The sequence below is a fragment of the Kogia breviceps genome, chromosome 5 (genome assembly GCF_026419965.1).
Source record: "Kogia breviceps isolate mKogBre1 chromosome 5, mKogBre1 haplotype 1, whole genome shotgun sequence".
Taxonomy (NCBI): domain Eukaryota; kingdom Metazoa; phylum Chordata; class Mammalia; order Artiodactyla; family Physeteridae; genus Kogia; species Kogia breviceps.
In genome coordinates, this window is record NC_081314.1 from 30859653 (window position 1) to 30875008 (window position 15356).

Below are 15356 nucleotides of genomic sequence, written 5' to 3' on the forward strand. Positions count from 1 at the left end.
AAATTTGGAAACTACAAACATGTATAAAGTTGAGACTGAAATTCATCTACAATACTTGCCTCCAGAGATAATTGTTAACATTTTAATGAATATTTTCCAGTCATTTGTACTCACATATGTCTGTATTTTTAGAAAATTTATAAACTATTCTTGGTACAGTTTTGTATGTTGCTTTTTTCCCCCACTTAATAGCATAAACAAATGCTGATGTTGATGAATAGTCTCAGAAAAAATAATTTTGAAGTCTGCCTGATATTTTATCTGAACTTAACATATCTAAAAATATTTATATATTTTTTTCCAAATTATTCTTAACTTTAATATATTAAAATTAAATTTTATCTACTTATATTCGTAAATGTTAAATTTGAGCTGCTGAAAGAATTCTAAATTCTGTATAGAGGAAGGAAAGTAAAATATGTACATTCAGACACACACATGAATTTTAAACGTACACCATGAATTCTCAGTGGGGGCGATATCACTCCAAAGGGAGTGAAAATTGGTTCTGTTGGTAAAAAAAATCTTACCCTTTTTATGGATAAAGCATAGATGTATGGTACATAGAGTAATATAAAGAGATATACAGTATATCTGTAGAATTAAAATTCATGAGGGAGAGGGGAAATTAGGAAAAAAAAGGTTTCTTAGAGGGGCAATAATGAAAAAATAGTTGGAGAAACATTGTTGGGGGGGTGATTATGAGAATAGGCTGAGATAACCTAGTAGAGAATTGAATCCTGCAGGGCAATTCAATTACTTTAAAACTAAGCTCAAATCAAAGAAATCAGTTTCTTTTCTAACATATAGAGTTTTCTGATGTAATACTATAAGTTCTACCTTGTTTTAGCTGCCATTTCTTTTTGAGTACAGGTTGCAGAGGAAAGAAAATATGCAAGTTAAATTAAGGTTGAAATTCCATATGTTTCAGTTATGTTACATAGTATCACTATATTATAAAACTATTCATTGTCAAAGGGAAAACTAATATCTTCCACCTTAAAAACCCAGAATTAATCATCTACCTCTTAAAAGAAAATATCAACTATTTTTTTGTATTTTAATTTCACAAACATCAGTGGTTGTCCAAGAGTATGAATTCTCATTTTACACACATCTAATAATTGAAAAGACACCATTACCACAAGAACAAAAATGGTAGCAAGATGCATTGACTTGGGGTTTTTTTTAAATAGCAGCTTTATTGAGATATAATTCACAGATGATAAAATTTACTCCAGAATGTATTAAGTACTCTCATGACTCAACAATAAAAAGTTTGGTGACTCCATCCACTCAAACTCCTTGAAGGGAAATACAGAGAGATTTAATAACTGTGTGTACAGTTTTCTCATGAGGAAGATCATATTTCTGTTGTTTAATGGACTGAATATTATGCCCAGGTGGTCAACTCACTCTTTTTCTAACTTTGCAGGAAATAGGTATTGTTATGGATGCATTCTGGTTTACTATAAAGTTGTTCTACTTTCATCAAGCATTCTTTCTGCTAATATTACCTCTGACTTCAATTCCAGCCCTAGAAATGTGTGGGTCACAGTAGGTTTTATTGAATTTTACCAAAAAAACCCCAAATTTAATGACTTAGACAGCAAGTCTTGTTAGCTTTTCATTTGACACCTTTATTTAAGCAAATTATTGCATGCTGTCACCTAATTGTTAGTCACAGCAGGCCTAAAATTACAAAACCTGCTTGAGGTATGTTTGTCTAGAAGCTATTCAATTTCAGTTGTCAGCCTCCAACAGCAATGTTTGCAGAATAATCACGATGCCTTTCTAGTACATTAAAACTAATCTGTAGTAAAACTGACTTCACTTCCAGAAACAAGGTTAATTTTTATTTGGTCCTTTCAACAAGTGGGAACAGCAAATGAATGGATAAGTCCAAAAGGAAATACAAAGTGTAAGAAATAGTTCCTGCCTTAAGGAGTTAAGAGTCTAATTGGTTGATTTCTCTCACCTGTAGAGAAATTAGGCTAGCCCCACTAATAAGAGTTTATTTTGCCAAAGACTATCAAAAGAAATATAATTTAAATATGGGAATATGACCAGAAAAGGGGAGAATCAGGAATAATTTAAGGATATTTGTTATTATTAGTAATTTAATTGTTCTAGCAATCCAAGCCAATGTAATAAGATAAGAAAAATATGTAACACCATTTTAAAAAAATAGAAATGTACCTATATCTTTAAATGTGGATAGAAAAATTATCTGCAGGGATACATGCTAAACTATTAAAAGTGGTTGTTTTGAGAAGTGAGACCAAAAAGTGGAGAGGAGGTTGACTTTTGTTTTCCTCTCTACATTTCAGTGTAGATTGAATTTTCTATTTTACCACAAATATGCATTAAATTGTTGCACTATTAAGTTAAAAAAAGTCAAGGAATCAACAAAATCATGAAGAAGGATCCTCCAAAAGCCAGAAAGAGAAACTAAATGGGTTATCAAAACAGAAGTCACCTCAGAAGATTTTTTTTTATTAATTAATTATTTTTGCTGTGTTGGGTCTTTGTTTCTGTGCGAGGGCTTTCTCTAGTTGTGGCAAGTGGGGGCCACTCTTCATCACAGTGTGTGGGCCTTTCACTATTGCGGCCTCTCTTGTTGTGAAGCACAGGCTCCAGACGCGCAGGCTCAGTAGTTGTGGCTCACGAGCCTAGTTGCTCCGCGGCATGTGAGATCCTCCCAGATTAGGGCTCGAACCCATGTCCCCTGCATTAGTAGGCAGATTCTCAACCACTGCACCACCAGGGAAGCCCCAGAAGATTTTTAAGAGCTGGAGAATGGAGTCATAAGATTGGAGAGTTGGTGAGGAGAGAGTATGAAATGGTGAATAAAACAGACACATGGAAAGACTGACTGGGGAACCATCTGTGACAGTGAGGTTTCATGTGTATCATGAAGTGTGGGGTATCCATGGGATTAAGTGGTCATTATAAGATTGAAATGTGAAAGTGCACAAGTAACTTCTTTTTAGTGTTAAGCAAGGAAGTGATACAATCTGTTATAATTTACATTTTCCTCTCATATTTTTTATTTAAAATTTTCAAATCTGTGAAAAATTTGATAAAAAATGGTATAATAAATGTCCGTATACTTTCATCTAATATCATTGGTTATTAACATTTGTCTCTCTCTTTCTCTCTCCATATATACTTTTTTTTTCTTTCCTTGAACCATTTGAAAGTAAGGTGCAAACATCATGACACTTCACCTCTCAATGTTTCAGCAGGTTTATAACACATATAACTGTCAAATCATAATAATAGCTATTGGTTTTATACATCTTACCATGTGCCTGGCCCTGCTTTGCATGCATTCACTTATTAATCCTTAAAATAACCCTTTGTGGAAGGTATGATTGCCCCTTTTTGTTGACAAAGACCAAGATGAGATTCAAGCCTATCCCCAACTGACTCTAAATTCCGTACTTAAAAATAAGACAGGATGGGCTTCCCTGGTGGTGCAGTGGTTGTGAGTCCGCCTGCCGGTGCAGGGGACATGGGTTCGTGCCCCGGTCTGGGAAGGTCCCACATGCTGCAGAGCGGCTGGGCCCGTGAGCCACGGCCGCTGAGCCTGTGCGTCCAGAGCCTGTGCTCCGCAATGGGAGAGGCCACAACAGTGAAAGGTCTGCGTACCGCAAAAAAAAAAAAAAAAAAAAAAAAAAAGACAGGATGGGCTTCCCTGGTGGTGCAGTGGTTGTGAGTCCGCCTGCCAGTGCAGGGGACATGGGTTCGTGTCCCAGTCTGGGAGGATCCCACATGCAGCGGAGCGGCTGGGCCCGTGAGCCATGGCTGCTGGGCCTGTGCGTCTGGAGCCTGTGCTCCGTGGCATGAGAGGCCTGCATACCACAAAAAAAAAAAAAAAGGATGAGTGAAACAATATTCAGTTTCCATTGAACTTCAGAGGAGGGTGCAATCATAGCAGATCAGAGTGGTTTAGAAACATTTCCCAGAAATGAATACCCTTGACCTAGACTGACAGGAACATTTTTCTTTCTTTTACTATTGTTAGGAAGATATGTCCTAATAGCACTGACATTTAAAAATCTATTTTCCCTTTTTATTTCCAAAAGTAAAATTAACTGTATGTAAACATTTACTTCTCATCAACTTTTCCTTATGCATAACTATGATGTCATACCCTCAACTAAAGGGTATTACAATATATGTTATATGAAATTTATTTTACTTTGATGGCGTTAAGTATTTTCATGGTGGAAAATAATAGATTACCGTAAAAGACATTTCTGTAAGTAGCTGTATAGAGAATTTTTAAATCATAGGAGCTGTCATAGCAGGCCTATTTCTAATGTATATAGAGATGCTATGTGTGCAAATATATCATCCAGAATGCACAAGATCAAAAGCGTGAAACTAAACACAGTTCATAACTCTACAAAACAGGAGTGAAGTTGTGCCAAAACAACTTTGCTCTATTTCCCATTACAGCAACATTTAAAGAAGGATTATTTCCAAAAATTTGCATGAGTCAGAAGTGAGGAATGAGTAATACTGTGCTTTGGACTTTATGAACGTTTTACTGCCAAAGGGACATTATCTAGCTTTTTTTCAGTAAGGCGATGGGTTACTGCCTCATCCTCTGATTCCTAAATAGCTTATTTGGAAAAACTTGAATATAATTTGAACAACTAAGGTACTAGCAACATCTAAATTTAGCATTGAGTTTCCTTTAAATTTTCTAATTGAGTGAGTAATGCTTCAATCTCATTTTTACCTCAGTGGGAATGACTTCTGGGGGCTGAATGTTACAATAATCTTAGAATAGGTCAACAGGTTATTTAGCAAGTAAAAAACAAGGTTAGATTGATTCATTCAAAGTCAGAATACACATGAAAATATATTAGTGTCTTGACATTTCAACTTTCTTTGTGGATTTAAAAACTCTATCATGATGAAAAGGTCAATGACAAATATTCATGAGGCCCATGATGAGGATGAATTTTATGTCTTTTAATTTTTACATTCCAATGGGATCTGGAAGTCTCTAAATTCCATTCCTCTGTGTATTCCTTATCATCACTTTCAGATTTTCCCCCACTGAATGTAACATTTTTGGCTCTTATTGTGAATAAGCCAAGAAACTTTTCTAAAAGGCTTAAGATTGGGTTGAGGGTGTCTATTTTAAGCCAGTGGGACCATGTGCTATTTTTTAATCCCTCAGCCACTTTTTAGGGAGCATCAACTGTGGTTCCATCACTGGAGTTGGAAAAGTGAGCACAAACCATCTATTTTTTCCTGCATCTAATTCTTAGATATTACAAATGAACTTTGTTTTCCCATTTGACAGACCCAGACTTTAGTACAGTGATCTTGGCATACACTTAACAGTTAATAATCAGAGTCTTTTTGGAGGAAGCCCACTTGTAAGCTGCTGAAAGAGAATAAGGTTCTTCATCTTAGAGTAAGAGGCATACTCTAAATTGCTTAAGGGGGCAAGATTTAATCTATAACCTAACTATGTCATTTTGTTACAGGAAGGGACTAAATAACACAAAGACCTATCTTTTTAGAGTAAAGGTAAGAGCAAAATACATAACTTGTGAAGGCTAAAGTGAAATGGGGTGGGGGTGGGCAGCAAGGGGCCTGCACTCTGGCTTTAGGAAGGAACCAGTAATATATTAATGAAGTACATTTTCCTCTTCCTTTTATTAGTTCAAGATAATCACTCATGTCATCAGTATGGACTGAGCATGGGGTCAAGAATAAAGATAAGATTTTGAAATATATGTTTTGAAAAATCTAAGAAAATTGTCACTAATTCACATCCCTAATCACTTGAGAACCTCTTCTTTAAAACAAATACAGAGGTTTAATGATAGACCCACTGTTCTATCATGAAGAAAAAAACGTATGGATTGGCTAGTTTTTCAGCCAATGATGAGGAGATGATTGGACTTTTTATAGCAGCATCATAAGGACGTAGCTTTTTGTCTTGGCATCTGGAAGGAGGTTGGTAGAGGAAAGTTATGAATTGTTGGCCCAATTCTAGTCATCAATTTTGTCAGTAATTTATTTGAAGACACAAAATTATCCCTTTTCTAGTATAAGAGCAGTACACATGATACAAAACTGAGACAGGACTAGCTAACATAACGGGTAACAGAATTAAGATGGGACTTTATTATGACAGACAAGAAATCTACAGGTAGAACTTTGCAGGGAGAAATGCAAATTTCTGTTCTCAGGTTCAAAAACGTAATTGTACATTCAAAGAGTGAAAATGTCCTTAAGAGATCTTGAGAAATGTAACAATTCAGAGGGGAGTTACTATGCTGATGACAGTTCTGAAAAGTATTTTATATGCATTCATTTTTCATTCATTCATTCATTTACTTATGTACTCAATTATCATATGCCAAGAATAAACCAGAATTCCTGGCTCTCAAAGGCTTACATTCTAACTGGGAAGGTAGACTCACAACTGATAATTACTGAACAATGTGGTGAATGGTAGAGGAGAGGGTTGAGCAGTTCTGCAGAAGCAGAGAAGGGTACAACTCTGGGGTTACCTTCACAGAGGGGCTGACTTTCGAAATGGATTTTCAAGATTAAATAGGAGTTCACTAGAAACATAGAAGAACAGGCACAGCAGGAAGGGGGACAATATGAATGAAGAAAAGAGGATATTTTGATCTTAGGGTACACATTAGAAGTGGTGGGAGTTGAGGCCCAAACCTTAGGCAGGAGCCCCTCCTGTAGGGCATTTTGTGCTACGTTAGAGATTGGGGTCTTGGATTCAAACAAATTGTAGTGAGGGTGGGCTGTGAAGTGACTAGTAGATTTGTGTGTTTTAAAAAGATGATTCTGGTCTGGAATATGGATTCTGGGAGGGCAGTTTAGAGCCTGTTGGGAACAACAATGTAAGGCTAAGGCCTGAACTAAGCCAAGGAGTAATAGGGGAAAGAACACAGGGGAAACACTAGGAAGACACCATAAAGATAGAGTCCTATGAGATACAGTCACGGGAAGTGAGTATGTTTAACCTGGAGGAGAGGAGGTTAAGATGAGCAGGTGTCTTCTGATACCTGAAGGACTATGGTACCTGACATTGCTCAAGACAGCAGAACTAGGATCAGTGGGTAGAGGTTATGAGTAACAGTGGAAGTTATCCAAGAATGGAAAGGAATTCCTCTCTGGATAGTGAGTTCCCTGTCCTTGGAGGTATGCAAGTAAAGCCGAATCACCACGTGTCAGAGATGCTGCAGTAAGGATGTCTCCAACTTTGGGAGATAGGTTATACCATATAATCCCTAATGTCTCTTCTAGGTCTAAAATTCCATGATTCTTTGATCCCAATAAAAAGTCAAAGCATCCAAATGAGCTTTAAGAGACACTGATTCGTATCCTTCTTAAAGGAACTCTTGAAGTTCCACTCAAAATAGAGAAAGAGCGAACAAATTGGTTTTGATGTCAAACAAAAGCAAACTGACTCTTAGTGCCTTTTAAGTCAAAGGCTTTCAATTTGCCCTCGTGATGGAGTGAAGATTTCTTACTCTAGACATTGGAAAATCCTCAAAGAACAGAATCATACATATCTCCTGTCCAGTCCTATTCCCACAGGCCTGAGCCTAGTGCCTGACACCCAGCTGATGCTGAATAAACAGTTGTTAAAGAAATGTACTGGATGCTGTTACACATCACCCAGATCTGCCTTCAGGACTGAAGGACCCATTTCCCCGGCTGCTAGGACTGCTGTCAGCAGATGGCCCTCAACCCTCTTCAGAATTGCCCTTGGCTGGGGGGGGGTTTGCCTCACCCAAGGTCATTCCCTCTTTCCAGGGCAGTCAACATCTGATAACTGGTCAGTGGGAGGGTGCAAAGCGTGGCCTCCCTGCTCGCCCCACGCCTGGACAGCTCTGCAGGACATCTCGGCTCCAGAGCGCCCCGTGGGGCTGGCTGAGGCCTCTGTTGTGACAAAAAAGCCCATCCCAGCCTCTTCCTCTGCCCAGTCCTGGTTCTTTCCCTTGCTTTTTATAGGTGTTGATCCTGATAATACTCCTAATAAACCCCCTACATACCAATCTCCATCTCAGAGTCAGTTTCCCAGGGAATCAACGCCAGGGAATGACCATCTGAATGAGAACCCTCATTCGTTTCTGACGGAATTCTGTAGAACACAGAATGAAGAGTCCTTGGCTATAAACAGTTTGTTTTTTTTGCGGTACGCGGGCCTCTCACTGTTGTGGCCTCTCCCGTTGCGGAGCACAGGCTCCGGACGTGCAGGCTCAGCGGCCATGGCTCACGGGCCCAGCTGCTCCGCGGCATGTGGGATCTTCCCGGACCGGGGCACGAACCCGCGTCCCCTGCATCGGCAGGCGGACTCTCAACCACTGCGCCACCAGGGAAGCCCCCAACAGTTTTGACAAATACTTCTGCCCTCAGTTTCTTCACAGTGGGCCTTTCCATTTTATTCGGGGCAATATGAATAAAACCCTTTTCATGAATTGATGCTGTCAATCCCCCCGTCCACCTTCCCCCTCCAGTTTTCTTACGTTTTTCAAGACACTGTCTACTGTTTGATGTAAGATCCAAGGCTGACCTTTCAGAGTGTGTGTTCATTTGGGGCTTGATTACTGCTCCTTGGCCTTGGTTTGTTTCCGTTTGATTTCGGATGATCATTAATCTTCGTGGGAAAGCCTCCAGGGGCTGGTGGTGCCCTGGCCTATGCACTGATATAAGCAGAATTATTCAGAAGTTCATATATCATCCCCTCTTCTGACAACCTTTATCCTCTTAAAGTCCCCACGTGTGCAGTATTTAGAGGGAGAAAAAGAATATTGGAGGGCCAAGACGTCGTTTGAGATTCAGCAAAGGAACGTAACTGGGGCTGCGTTCTGGGTTGTTGGTGACATGACACAGGGTCCTGAGCTCTGGTTCATCAGCAGCTGGTGACCTAAAGCTGGAGAGAGACACTTCACAGAGGGCACTGGAGTTGCTCAACATTAAGAAAATCCCTCACAACCTGTGAGCGCATCAGGCTACTGGTGTTAAAAACAAACACCTTTTCTGAAGTATAATGTTCACACACCAAAATTCACCCATTTTAAGTGTATGATTTTCGTAAATTTACCAGGGTTTCTTTTCTGAAGCAGAAAACACAGAAAGTGGTTGGAGTGACTATTTTCTCAATTGTCCCAAGGATGGTACATAGCTAATATAATTCCAGATGCCAAGGAAAGAACTCAATCCAGTATATACTATGAATGGATGTCTTAGGATGTTGAAGATTAATTCTCTCCTGGAACCCCAGGTGAAAAAGACAAAGGCTAATTTGCAGCATTTTAAGTTACATCAAAGAAATGTAAGTAAGTATAGTTGAATGTCCCTAAGTCAGACAGTGTTGCAATTGCACTGTATAACCAAAATTTGGTAACTATTGTGGTCATGTCGCCATATAGCCTAGCCTTTCCTTTCCTTCCTTCATAAACAGAAATATCAGTATGAGAAAAGAGAGCTTACATCCATTGAAATACGATTAATGCAAAACTGCTTTGAATATGGTCACACACTGCATTTTTATGGCAGTATTAATATTGCATTCCTCACAATTCAGGTGTTTTCTTTGTTGTTGCACAAGAACGCTTTTTAATATAGTTGTAAGGAGCATTACATGTTTTTTTGTTTAGCTTTTGTTTACTTCATGCAGATTTACAGTCTCATTTTTTGGTACATGAACAGTATCTATAGATATCCTACAGAATATTTTTATTTTGTTGACTTCACACTATTTTCTTAATCTGGCCCCATTTAGTGACACTCGAATGTTTCCAATGAACTGACATTATAAATAATGCTACAATCATAATACTTGTTGCTTAGGTCTGAATGTCTGTGTCTCCACCAAAATTCACACATGGAAATCCTGATACCCAATGTGACAGTGTTAGAAGGCTTTTGGGGAGGTGATTAAGTCACGAGGGTGGAGCCTGCATGAATGGGATTAGTTCCCTTATAAAAGAGATCTCACAAAGCTCCCTAGCTTCCACCAGGTGAGGATACAGCGAGAAGGTGGTGGCTATGAATCAGGGATTGGGTTCTCACCAGAAAGTGGCCATGCTGGAACCCTGATCTTGGACTTCCCAGCCTCCAGAACTGGGAGAAGTAAATTTCTGTTGTTTATAAGCCACCGAATCTTCAGTATTTTGTTATAGCAGCACGAATGGGATGAGAAACTTGTATTCATTTTTTTCTTTAGAGTCATTTATATGTATATATAAGTACATATGTATATACAAATATGTATGTATATATGTAATTTGTCATATATTATCGTATTTATGTTGTCTTATCCAATATAGTAGCCATTAGCCACATGAAATGTGGCTAGTCTGAATTGATATGTGCTTTATATGTAAAATAAACACTGGATCTTGATTAATATGAACAAAAGAATGCAAAATACATCATTAATACTTTTTATATTGATTACATGTTGAAATAATATTTTTGATATTTTGGATTAAATAAAAGATTATTAAAATTAATTTCACCTGTCTCTTTGTACATTTAAAAATGTGGCGGGCTTCCCTGGTGGCGCAGTGGTTGAGAATCCGCCTGCCGATGCAGGGGACACGGGTTCGTGCCCCGGTCCGGGAAGATCCCACATGCCGCGGAGCGGCTGGGCCCGTGAGCCATGGCCGTTGAGCCTGCGCGTCCGGAGCTCGTGCTCCGCAACGGAAGAGGCCACAATAGTGAGAGGACCGCGTACAGCAAAAAAAAAAAAAGTGGCTATTAGAAATTTTAAATTACATGTGTGGTTCACATTATATTTCTTTTGGACAGCACTGTCCTAATGCCTTGAAATTATTTCTGGATTTTCAATTCAATTGATTAATTTCTCCTAATAGTTTATACCTAATTCCTGTGGTTTTATAATTATCTTAATAATTTAAATATGTTTGAAATATGAGTACAATGATACCTTTAAAATAGTACTTGGTATTATTGATTTCTTATGTTTCCAGATGATGTGTACCATCAATTTATAAAGTTCTATATATTTATATCATGAAAACTTTTACTTTATAGTGCATTAAATCTTTTTTTTAACTTAAAAATATTGTCATCTTTTCTAATTTTAGGCTTCCCAGGTACCTGATTTCTGCTTTATTATATATATCTTTATTTTTCCATCTGTATTTTACATTTTTCAAGCCAATTTATTCTGAGCTGACATCATTGACTTTTTGTGTGTGTGTGTGTGTGGTACGCGGGCCTCTCACCACTGCGGCCTCTCCCGTTGCGGAGCACAGGCTCCGGATGTGCAGGCTCAGCGGCCATGGCTCACGGGCCCAGCCGCTCCACGGCATGTGGGATCTTCCCGGACCGGGGCACGAACCCACGTCTCTTGCATCGGCAGGCGGACTCTCAACCACTGCGCCACCAGGGAAGTCCTTCATTGTTTTAATGGAATCTCTTTTTGTATTTTCTAGTGTTGTATCATCAGTATAAAGAAATGCCATTGAATTTTGTGCCTCTCTTCTTAATTCTTCTGATCTTTTCTTAATTATCTTTAATACTTTTATGGCTTGTTTAGTTCTACTTTCTAAATATAGCTGCATTAACTTACAAAAACAGAATTTAAAATTTCATTCTTTCCTGAATTTATATATCACTTTTTTTTCTTCTGGAATGCAGCATGCTAGCATTTGTATTTGGCTTTTACTATTAAAGTACCTATGCTTTATTATATTAAGGTAGTAATCCACTGTGCTTATTTTGCTTATTTTTTATGATTAATTTTATTAAATATTTTGCTATAATATACCAACTTTACATTCTTGAAATAAATCCTGCTTTTTCCATATTGGACAATGTTTTAAACCTATTACATTTTGCTTGCTAAGATTTTGTTTAAGGTCTTGCATCTTTGTTTCATTAGAGATTTCCTAGCCCTGCCAAGGCCCAACAAATTTACTTAGGAAATATTGTTCCCGAAGGAAACAAACTGTAGTTTAAAATACATATTTGGGGAGCAATTTAAGTAGTATAAGGGGTTATTTATTCTTTAAAAGCTTAGAAAATTCTCTGGTTAGGTGTTAAGGTCATAATACCTCACTTTTCCTATTCATATATCATGAATTAATAATATTTTCTATTTCTTGCTGCATATGTTTTTTTATTACATGTTTATGAGAAATCATATACACATGATTATTTTTTAATTTTATTTATTTTTTTTGCGGTACGCGGGCCTCTCACTGCTGTGGCCTCTCCCGTTGCGGAGCACAGGCTCCGGACGTGCAGGCTCAGCGGCCATGGCTCACGGGCCCAGACGCTCCATGGAATGTGGGATCTTCCCTGACCGGGGCTCGAACCCGTGCACCCTGCATCAGCAGGCGGACTCTCAACCACTGCGCCACCAGGGAAGCCCTACACGTGATTATTAAATCAATCAGCCATACACTTATAGCTAAGAACAATGCTCTTCACCTTTTTTTTTTTTACAGACTTAGTCACACTGCTTATTTATTTGCTTTTACACAAAGTAGTGCAATGATAACAAAGAATGATAGCTAATATTAAATGGGCATTTGCTGTACGCCAGAAATGTAGTGGGTTCATTACCTTCTTTCCACCCTCACAGAAACCCCAGGAAGTAGATACTATGTTAAACCCCAGTTTACAGATGAGGAAGTTGAGGCGCTGCGAGATGACATCATTTTCCCAAAGTCATCCAGTTGGTCAAAATTAAACTGGAGCTCAAACCCAAACTTGTCTGATTCCAAAGCCATGACCAGCATAAAACAAAATGAAGCTCGTGGTGTGAATGAGGGCAAAACAGAAATTCATTCGCATGCCCTCGCCCAGTCCTCTCCTTGGCTTGGTCTAGTGTGAAACCCAACCACTTAGTAAGATTATGAGAGAAATTCTTAACACTCCCACTCTCTTTTGACCTGGTCACCCGAAGGTGAACTGGTGTTAAATAAATGAATTACCCCTGGCCTCAGAAAATAAGCCTGCAAATCTCTGCGTCAGTCAGTCTGGTCAAAACTCTTAGGATGGAAGGTCCCTCTACTTAGTCCAGATCACAGAAACGTAGAATGTGGAGGTACCTCAGTCTTTACATAATTCGGCTGCTTCAGATCATCCAGATTGCCTGGAATTTAGGGCCCGAGATGATGTCTGTACAAGCTGGACCTTCCAGCTTCCTCTTCCTCGCTCCCTTTTTATCCACCACTTCCTCCATCTGAAAAAGGGGGACATTTACCTTATGAATACCCTGAATGCTTCTTAACAAAAATTTGTGCTATTTTAATGGTCTTCTCCCTGATTAGACTGATTTGTAATTTCTCCTTTTCATTGGGCCAATGATTTATCAATTTTGTCCATTTTCTCCAAATGCAAACTTCCATTCTGTTGGTTTATTTTGATTATTCTTCCTTTATTTTAAATCTTCCTGTTGTATTTTTGTTTTCCTGCTTTGTTTTGGTTCATTACCTTATTCCATCTTGAAGTTCTTTAGGCACAGAATTAATTCATGATGTTTCTATCCTCATTTTTATTGTTAATATATATCTAAGGAGATACATTTTCTTAGCACATTTCTGCTGGCGTCTTCTTATTACTTATGATTTGTTGTACTTACATGCTTGCTATTTAAAAAAATATTTTTGATGCTGCTGTAGCTTTCCTCTATGTAATTTAATATGGTATTTAAATTTTTAATTTCCATGTGAGTTGTTTCTGTAGAATTTTATTTTTCCTACTTAATTATAATTGTACTGTTATGTTGTGGTGTGAGAATGTGGTTTCATAGATTTCATGCTATTGTTTTCTGCCTTAACTGAGTTCATTTTTCTGTCCCAGTATATGATTAATTTGTAGAACTAGAAAGAATCTTTATAATCCCTTGCCCTATGATTCAATACATTCTGTATGTCTGTTAACTCTACGTTATTCCTTACATTTTTCAGCTATATTGTTTCTCTTCTATTTGTCCACAGATTCTGCCACACCCTTTTAGTCCTGAAATCCATAATTATATTTCTATGAGTTTGTCCTTGAACTTGGCCAGCTTCTCCTACATATGCCTTAGTCAAGGACTGGCTTCAAGGTCATCTCAACCCATGCAGTAGCACAAGCTCCTGCTGTCAGAGGGGCCCTGTACTTAGTTTAATGCTCTGCTGTTACTGTTTTGAAACTCTCCATAATTTCTGAGCAAAAGGCCCTCCATTTTCATTGTGCAAGGCACTGCCGCAAATTATGTAGCTGGTCCTGCTTGTTCCTTGTATCCTGCGACTTTGCTGAACTCATTGTTATTACAAGCTGCTTGGAGATGATTTGTTGGATTTTCTAGATAAGTCATTCCATCATCTAAATGAAATCCTCTTCCAGCCAGGTAGCTTCGGGAAAGTCCTCCAATTAGCCCTTCCCCAAAGAGATTTTGAAATCTCTTCCAAAAGTTCTCTCTTCTCGTCTCCTTTCCAGAGGCGCAGGAGGAGCTTGTGGTCAGGTGTCCAACAGATGAGACTCACTTCAGGCCTCCCTCAGCAGGACTTTTGTCTGGAGAAGCAGGAACAGCAGCTAAAGTAAGCTCTGCCCCTCACCTCTCACCCTCCCCACCGCCCAGGAATCCTCATCTTCCTCAGCCTCCTAACGCAGAAAGGATGGGGCTTGCTCCCATGCACTTGCCAGTTTGGGCCTGAGATCCTTTTCTGCCGTACGCCTCTCTGCTTTAGCTGTACACATCGTCCTGGAGGTCCCAAACTCACTTTCCTTCAAACCTTAACCTTTCTATGCATCCTGGGAGTTAGAGCTGCCACAGGCGGGACCAGGTTAAAACCCACTGACAATTTTAACTTGAGATGGGCTTGTTTCTTACCTGTGGTTTGGCCTTAGGCAAGTCACTTCACCTGTCTGAGCCTTCTTTGTCTGCCCATCTGTAAAATGGAGGAAATGACAGTAGCTGTGCTTCGGAGTGTCTGTGGGGGTTGGGGTTCGGGTCCCTGAAATGGTGTCCAGTGTGTAACAAGTGTCAATGATGCTCCCCTGAGCTTCATGGCTGATCCCCAAGCCTGGTGCTAGCTCAACACCCTGAGGTCTTCTTTCTCTCTCTGGACAGTGACCTCAGGAAGGGATGTAGGGGAAGTTCTCCAGGTCTCTGGGCCTCTGGTAAGGAAGAGCCAACTAGGATGACTGAACTGGGTCTCAATCTGCAGAATATAATACAGAGAGATAAATGTGTTCCCATAGCTACCCATTGTTCTTGGGCTGGACTTTCAAGGTGGGCACACTGGCTTTTTCCCCCCTCAGGACTGCATAGTTGCTGAGTTAGTGGAGCCATACTGGGCCCTGGGCAAGTGACCTAACTTTGG